Source organism: Equus quagga, chromosome 12, assembly GCF_021613505.1.
Source record: "Equus quagga isolate Etosha38 chromosome 12, UCLA_HA_Equagga_1.0, whole genome shotgun sequence".
Taxonomy (NCBI): Eukaryota; Metazoa; Chordata; class Mammalia; order Perissodactyla; family Equidae; genus Equus; species Equus quagga.
The window spans coordinates 42,541,480-42,551,007 of NC_060278.1; the positions used below are offsets into that span (position 1 = coordinate 42,541,480).

Genomic DNA, 9,528 nt, shown 5'->3' on the forward strand with positions numbered 1-9,528 from the left:
AAACAAGTCATTTTAACTGAGAAAAGCAGACAAAAGAATGTAAAAGGAAGGTGATACCAAAAAAGAAGGTAGAACACTAAATAGATACCATGAAATCCTGTTCACCTTCTTGGGATGAGCTACAAATTTAGACTGAAAACCAAAAGGAAAACTATCTACTGTATGATGGGGGAAGCACAGCTGTCCTAGTAGGGAGACTAGAATTAAATAAAATTCACTATAGAGACATTCTCAAGGTGGCTCATAGAGAAGGCACCATAAAAAGTTTCAATAGCATTACAGTAACTTAGGTACTTTGTTCATTCAACAATATTTTTAAAGTACATCCTATGTGCCAGACACTGTTATTAGTGCTAGAAATATGTAGTGAACAGAAATAAGGTCCCTAATTTCATGAAGCTTACATGGGGTCAGATAGAAAATAGACAACAATTTAATAAAATAATACATTTTATGAAAACAATAAAAGCGATGGAATCAGAGAAGGGGAACTTAAGATATGGTAGTCAAAGAAGGCCTCTTTGAAAAGTCGTTTGGACTGAGACCAGTCCAATGAGAAGGAGCCAACTGTTCAAAGATCTGATGTTTCATCGCTGGAGGGAAAAATGATTTGCTTATTTCTCAAAGAAAAATTTTGTCTGTCTACTTTGGAGAATATTTCCGATGCATATCTCTAATACAGCCCAGTCCACTAATGTCACGGGACTGTAAGCTCTCCAGTGACAAGCACTATGTAGTATTCATCTTCGGGTTTCCAACACCATGCACTGTGCTTGGCTTACAGAGGATCTCAGTAAATGTTGAATTGAACAAACGAATGAATGAATGAATGGAAATCTGTAATATACTATGCTTGCTTAATAGCCCATTTAATAACTCATGTGGGGACTTAAAAACTAAAGACATGAATTACGTATACATAAAGTGTACGTAGGAATCTGTAAAAACTGGAGGAGGAATAATTAAGTTCCTTATCTAACAAGATTCTTGATGCTCTAGTTAGAAATTGATTCTTTGTAATTAAATTTATATATTACTATCATTAGTCCCCTTATTTCAATACCTGAATTATTTATTTCTTTCTTTATTTTGGTGAGGAAGATTGGCCCTGAGCTAACATCTGTTGCCAGTATTCCTCTATTTTGTATGTGGGATGCCACCACAGCATAGCTTGATGAGCACTGTGTAGGTCCACGCCCAGGATCCAAATCCATGAACCCTAGGCCACTGAAGTGGAGTATGCAAACTTAACCATCATGCCACCGGGCCAGCCCTATTTATTTTCAATAGAAAAATAAAAATTCAAAGTAAGTTCTGTTTATCTATTCCTATTTACAAACCACATAAAATTTAGTGGCTTAAAGCAACACCATTTTATTATATCTCATGTTTTTGTGGGTTAGTAGTTTGGGCATTTCTTGGCTGAGTAACCAATAGATGCTCCACGTGGCATCAAGTGGAGTTACTTGGTGCTATTTAACTGGAGGCTAGGGTGGTTCAAGGCTCAAAAGGGCTTCACTCCGCTGATGTCTGGGGTGGGAAGTCTGGAAGCCTAGGCTCAGCTGGACCCCACTCTCTTTCCATACCTTCTTGGGTCCTCTCCACATGATACCTCCAGCAGGGTAGTAAGACTTCTTATGTGATGTCTGGCTGCCCCAAGAGTGAAGCTTCCAAAAGATCAAGATGAAAAATGCAGGGCTACTCCTGATCTAGTTTGGAAGTCACACAGCATCACCTCTGAGGCACTCAAGTCACAGGGCCCACCCTGATATAGGAGAGGAGACTGCACAAAGATATGAATACCAGGAGGTGTGGTTCATTGGGGACTGTAGTGGATTGAGCTGTGTCCCCCAAGAAAAGATATGTCCAAGTCCTAGCACTCAGTCCCTGTAAATACGACTATTTGGAAATAGAATCTTTGCATAGTAATGAAGTTAAAGATCTCAAAAAAAAAAAAAAAAAAAAAAGGAAAGGGAAATTTGACACACAGAGGGGAAGGAGACGTGAAGACCAAGGCAGACCTTGGGATGATGCAGCTACAAGCCAAGGAACACCAAGGATTACAACTGACAACAACCAGAAGTGAGGAGAGAGTCGTGGAACAGATTCTGCCTCAGAGCCTTCAAAAGGAACCCACCCTGCTGACACCTTGATGTTGGACTTCTGGCCTCCAGAACTGGGACAGAATCCATTTCTGTTGTTTGAAGCCACCTAGTTTGTGACAATTTTTTACAGCAGCCCTAGGAAACTAAAAGAGAAGCAATCTTTGGAGACTAGCTCCTACAAAAGTTTGAAAGTTCTCCAATTTCTTACTTTATATGGATCTTTTATGACGTATACGATAGTCTCATTGATACAGTTCTTTACTCTTGGCTGTACCTCTTTCTTATAGAAAACAGTACAGAGAAAACTAATTATAAAAGTTGTTGTAAGTGCCATATTATTAGCAGATATGAAAAAAGAAAATGATGTGGTTAACTTATTTTTCTTCATAACATCTGTGGAAAGCACTGCTAAAAAGTTCATGCGCACTGTCAAAAATACCTTTGGTGAATATGTATTATTTATATTTTAAAAAAAGGAATATTTTATTTTAAAATATAGGCAAAAATTTGGAAGTTCAATAACCCATGGAAAAGAAGAGCTTGAATGAAGAAAATATGGATCAAAAAATTAAAACTATAATAGGTCTTTAGTTTGAAAATATTAGCATATCACTCAGTGAAGCAAACACCCACTTTGCATTTGATCTGGTCCTTCAGTTTGGAAAATCAGTGGAGGACAACATTTTCTTTTCCTCTGTCAACGTTTTATCAGCATTAGCCCTGCTCTGTTTAGTGGCCCAAGAAAACTGCATTCAAAAATGAGTAGCCCGTTTAATTTATTGAAGTCACAGAGAATATTAAAGGAAGAGCCACAACAGATCATGTTGAAAAGTCAGGATATGTGCATCACCAATTTCAAAAGCTTCTGACTGAATTAAAGAAACCCACTGATGCATGTGAACTCAATTTCACGAGCAGGCTTTATGGAGAAATGACATATCAATTTCTTCAGGAAGACTTGGATAATGTTAAGAAATTTTACCTAGCCAGTGTGGATCTGCTGATTTTGTAAATGCTGCAGAAGAAAGTCAAAAGATTAATTCCTGGGTGGAAATCCAAACGAATGAAAAAAAATCCAGGACCTATTTTTTAATGGCTCTCTTAGCAACTCCGTTGTGCTGGTTCTGGTGAATGTAGTCTATTTCAGAGGGCAGTGGGACCAGGAATTTGATAAATACCAAAGAGGGAAATTTTTGGCTGAACAAAGATATGAGCAAATCTGTGCAGATGATGAAACAAAGCAAGTCCTTTAATTTCACCTTCCTGGAGGATGTGCAAGCCAAGATCCTAGAAATATTATACAAAGCAAGCATGAATTTGCTGATCTAAGCATGACTGATCACGCTGATCTGAGCATGATTTTGCTGCTGCCAAATGAAGTAAATTGTCTGCAGAAGCTTGAAGATAAACTCACCAATGAGAAATTAATATCCTGGGCAAGTGCGCAGAATATGAGCAAGAGAGATGTAGATTTGTACTTACTTCAGTTCAGAGTGGAAGAGAGCTATGACCTCGAGGCTATGCTGAGAGCCATGGGGAGGGTGGATGCCTTCAGTCAACAGGACACCGGCTTCTCAGGCATGACCAGGAGCCACGGTGTCAGTGTCTAAATTGTGGAGGTGACTGAGGAAAACATGGAGGCTGCAGCCGTCACTGGCATGGAAATTGTTCCAACATCATTACCAATTTATGAATATTTCCATTGTAATCACCCTTTCCTGTTCTTCATCAACCACAGTAAGACAAACAACATCCTTCTCTTTGGCAGAGCCTCTTCGCCTTAGATGCTGTTAGCCTGACACTGCTTTTGGGAGAAGTTCAGAGTCGTTCCAGTAAATTGATTGCTAGAAATAACAGGTTCTCTTTGATTCGTTTTCCTTTCCAATCTCATGGTAACCGCTAAGAATTTAAAGGTTGAAATAGCATGTCTGTCTATCTTTCTTACACTAGATAACTAGAGAATGGGGAACTCTTGGGATTTTAGTTGTTTACCGTCTTAATATGAGTCAACAGTTTAATGTGGCTGTAAAGAGCTAATGCGCTTAATAGCATTGTAATGGGCAAAATAAAAGAGAGAGTGCTCTGCCTGCACCCTGCCCTGATCACACCCCCCCAGAACATTGTGTTCAGTTCTGAGTATCACATTTTAAAAGGTACATCGATTAACAGGAATATATTTGGAAGAGGGCAGCTGGGATAGATTAAAACTATCATTTGAAGGATTGTTGGAAGGACCAGAGACATCTGGCCTAGAGAGCAAAGGCATGAGAGACATCATGACAGCTTTCAATATATGAAAGAATGCCATGTGGAGGATCCTAGAGCTGCTCCACATAGCCTCAGAGGATGGTGGACAGAGGTGCAGAGAGTCAGATTTAGGTGCATCTAATAGTGATGGGTGTTTAGAAACAGGGGGCCCTGCCTTGGGCAGTATTACCTCATCACTGACGGTGTTCAAAACATGTTATTTGGTTATTCATTTGTTGAATAAATGATTCCAAGATTCTCTGTATCCCTAGTGCATTATATGGTAGGAGACACTCAGTATGAAAATAATTTTAAAAAGAGATCCAAGGATTTCTCAGCAAATAAACAGCGATCTTTTCCCTATACATCATATAAGATTCAATCACTCCATAATATTTAGTGGGTGTATGCCTATAATGTGTGGGAAACTATGTTGTACTCTGTGAAATTTAATATCAAAGAAATTGTAAAAGTCACATTGACTAAGGGGAGTATGTTTGAAAGAGGGCAGCTTCAGAATATCAAAGTAATGTATCATAGCATTAGCACTGTGTGAACGCATTGCTTATGACGTGAAGGGAAGCTGTGACCAAATCTGAAAGAGCCACCCTTATCTTGATCCACAGAGGATTTGATACAGCTAATTTTATCATTTAAATAGCACTGCTAAATTTTAACTTTTGAGGTCATTTTAGTTCCATCTCAGTCAGTACATCTACTGTTGTCAAAGTAATACAGAAGGTTCTGAAAAGATTGCAATACAAAGAAGAACATTCCAAGGGCCCAATGACTGGTTGAGTCCATAATGCTCTAAGAGTTCAGAAGGGGGCCGGCCTGGTGGCACAGTTAACTTCATGCATTCCATTTTGGCGGCCCAGGGTCTTTGGTTTGGATCCTGGGCATGGACCTACGCACTGCTCATCAAGCCATGCTGTGGCAGGTGTCCCACATACAAAATGGAGGAAGATTGGCAATAGATGTTATTTTAGGGCCAACCTTCCTCACCGAAAAATAAAAAATAGACAGATTTTTAAAAAAAGAGTTCAGAAGAGTGTGGGACTGTTTACTGGGGAGGTCAGAGATTAGTGCTAGGAAGTAATGATAACCCTTCCATTTGTTTGCAGTTTTGCAATTTCATTCTTCTCCCCAGTCCCAGATACATATCATTGTTGATTTTGAGAAGCGTGGAATCAAGGAAATGGATGTCATCAATAAAAGGACAAAAAGAGGATAGAGCTGTGCTACATAAATAGAAAACTGCTTTCAGGGAAGCAAGACATCTAGCAGTAAGAGTCTTAGGTCTTAGAGTCACTGTCTTGTTGGATGCTTTTATTAGTTCCAATAGTTTTTTCAGTTATGTTGGATTTTTTAAAGACTTTTATTCTTTCTACCCAATATCTATATCTCACATATCTTATCCCTTTCATTGTCCAGGACTTCCAGAATAATGTTGAACAGGAGCAATGACAATGTTGAACAAGAGAATATTTGTCTTATTCCTGACGTCAGTGGGAATGTCGCTGTTTCACTGTCAAGAATAACATTTGCTGCTGGTTTCTTACAGATACTCATTATCCAGTTAAGGACAATTGCTTCTATTTTTAGGTTAACAGGATTTTTTAAAAAAATCAAGATTAAAAAAAATCAGCCTCTACCGAGATTTAGACAACATATTAAACCTTCCTTGTTATGTACATAAACAGGAAATACAGAGATGAAAAACAGTCCCTGCTTCAAGGAGCCTAGTCTTGTAGGGGAAAGAGACAAATAAAAATTGCTATACAGTGGGATATATGCAGCACTAGAAACAAGTTCATCTGAAAAACATTTTGGAAATGAGAGTAAAAATAATACATAAATGAATAGAAGTTTGCACAAAGTACAAAGGTAGCTCTGAAGATGGAAAATGATTATCCATGGTGAGTGGAGGAGGAAAGAGAGAATAGTAAAGGAAAGCTTCCAATCAGAGACGGCAATATCTAGGGGATAGAAAAAAGAAGTCAAAGGAAGAAGAGGAGCTAAAGCCTGGGGTCATAAAGCTGCCTGTATTTGGAAAATTCTGACCAGTTCATCATTACTAGAATATAAAATATTTGGGCGATGAGAAACTAAAAGGCTGGAAGGTAGGCAGAGACCAAAATGAAGAGTTCTCTGTCATGCTGAGGAGTTAGATTTTATCCTGTGATAAGAAGTCAGTGAACAGTTTTAAGCAGCAGTGAGAGATAGGCTTAGGACTCCATTTTAGGGCCAGCCTGGTGGCCGAGTGGTTAAGTTCACGTGTTCGGCTTCGCTGGCCCAGGATTTCACCAGTTCCGATCCTGGGTGCGGACTTAGCATTGCTCATCAGGCCATGCTGAGGCAGCATTCCACATGGCAGAACTAGAAGGACCCACAACTGGAATATACAACTATGTACTGGGGGGCTTTGGGAAGAAGAAAAGTAAATAAATAAATAAATAAGGATTGCATTTTATTAGGATCACTTTGACAATAGCAAAGCAGGTGGATTGGAGTGGCAGAACTGGTGGTAGAGAGATCAGTTAAGATGTTGTTACAACGGCCCATACAAGAGAAGATAGAAGATGAAGCCCTAACCTAAGCTAGTGAATTGAAAATAGAGCAAAGTTTCAGACCTGTTTGGGAGGGAGAATCCACGGTGACTGACGAGATGCTGGGGGAGGGGATGGTGAGAGAGAAGGAGGTGTGTCTAGGTCTATTCATACATTTCAGATTGGATGACTGACTGGATGGTGACGTCATCATCTAAGAAGGGAAGACAGGAGAGAAAACAGGTTTGGTAAAGTATTTGGTCTCAGACTGATTTTTTGAGATGTTTGTGAGATATCTAGATGAAAATATCCTGTAGCAGTTTCATATTATAAATCTGGGGCTCAGCTGAAATGTCTTGCTGGAGACGTGAGTCGTTGTTAAAATTGTTGAGATAACCAGGAAGAGGATAGAGAGCTGTGCTCTACCATATGATAGGCAATAGCCAAATGTGGCTACTTAATTTCTATCTAACAGCTTCATTAAAATTTAATTTACATACCATACATCCACCCATTTAAAGCATACACTCATATGTGGAAGACAGACAAACAAACACATAGATACAGAGAACAGATTGGTGACTACCAGAGGTGAAGACAGAAAGGGCAAAGGGGCACACGTGTATGGTGACGGATGGAAACTAGACTTGGTGGTGAACATGATGGCAGTCTGTACAGAAGCCAAAAAATAATAATGTACACCTGAAACTTACATGTTATAAACCAATGTGACCTCAATAAAATATTTAAAACAAAGTGTACAATTCAATGGTTTTTAGTATATTTAGAGTTGTCCAATCATTACCACAATCAATTTCAGAACATTTTATTACCCCAAAAAGAAACCTTATATCCTTGAGTAGTCACTCTTATTTCCCCTCAATCCTTAAAATTAAACAAAAAAAATTTTAAGGCTGTACCTGACTGGGTCCCGGCCTCCCCAACCTCATTTCATAACACTCTTCCCCTTGTTCATGTTACTTCAGCCTCCTCTGGCTTCCTTTCTGGGCTTTTTTTTCTTTGTCTTGTCAGAGACATTGTGTTTGTTATTCCCACTTCAAATCCCAGCTCTCGACATGGTTGACCTCTCTTCATCCAGATTTTGGCTCAGATATCACCTCTACAGAGATGTCCCCACTCTATCTAAAGGAGATTCTCTTCCAGTCCTCACCCTGCCCCAGTTGCTTTCTATCTCATCTTCCTACTTGATTTCCTCTATAGCATTTACCACAATCTAAATAATTCCATTTACTTGTTTAGTATCTGTTTTGCTTCACAAGAACGTAAGCTCAACACAGGAACAGACTTAAGTGTTATGTCCACTGTTGAATGTTCAGTACCTAGGGCAGTGCTAACGTATAGCAGTGCTCAACAAATATTTGTTGAATGAATGAATGATCGAATAAATGGAGGCCAAGATGAAAGAAAACATGGTATTTTGGGGGAACTTTAAATGGTTGAGCACAGCTAGAGTATAGTTTAATGATCAGAGTTGATGCTGGAGAAGAAGCCATAACATCAAGAGGTTCATATGATATTATAAGGAACTTGCATTTTTATCCTGAAGGCAATAGGAAGCCATAAAAGATTCTGAGTAAGGGAATGACACTATTAGATTTGATTTGTTAAAAAATCATCCTGGAGACAATGACAGACAGATTGGAGAGGAATACCGTGCAGGCTGGAAGATTAGTCAGGAAGACAATGCAGTGATCCGTGGAAGAAATAAAGGGTATGAGGATGTACAGTAACATGAGGGTGTAGAGGCAATGGGAGTGGAGAGGATGCAGACTTCCCAAGACGTCACTTGGGCAACTCAGGTTTTTAAGGATGACTGTAGAAAATACCTGCAAAATTATGCTCATGTTGCACTTAGATTTTTCTTTTTAATTAAGTTTAGTCCACTGTAGATAGAGAACTCTGTTCTGAGAAGGAAGTAAATGGATTAAGGAAGTGATTTCCAAACTTGGCCAATTACCATGATCACCTTGGGGATTTGTAAAATAATTTACGGAGGGGTAGGCAAGAATGAAGAGTTTTTTAGACATAATAATTCAGAGATATGAGACACCAAAGTAGGTTTTTGGGTATAGAAATCTAGAGTTTGAGAGTTCTAAGCTAGATATAGATTTTGGAACTGTGGGCAAAAGGCACTAAATGAAGCCATACATGTGGATTAGAGAGCCTAGAGCAGAATCTTGGTGAATATTGACATTTAAGGGAAGGGAGACAAAGAGAAAACAAACAAGGAGACTGAGTAGGCAGTGTGTGTGGCGGGGATCAGGACCATGAGAAGAGAGGTGCAGAGGGAGCGGTCAGGTGTCAGAGACACAAAGACCCCTTCCTTCGAGATTACAGCTGCTCTGTAAAATACTACTATATTACCTGATTGAGTGAGTCCTCAACTTAAATGATTATTGAAGTCCCTGAAGTAGCCTTCTTAAAAGTTTAATACGGAATCAAAATTGCTGGGAGGGAGCCTATGAATCTGTATTTTTGGAGAAGATTCCTGGGAGATTCTGATATGCAGTTGGGTTTGGGAACAATTAATTTAAACCACTTGCTTAATCCAAGAACAGAGAAATTTATTTAAAAGTCCTAGACAGAGACCTAAAAAGTAAAAATCT

The 9,528-nt window shown here is 39.1% G+C and overlaps 1 pseudogene; it reads left to right on the forward strand.

Annotated features, from left to right (window-relative positions):
* The window catches only part of LOC124248161 (serpin B4-like), a 6,818-nt pseudogene extending 2,750 nt beyond the window's left edge, over nt 1-4,068 (forward strand).
* Nucleotides 4,069-9,528: the final 5,460 nt, after the last annotated feature.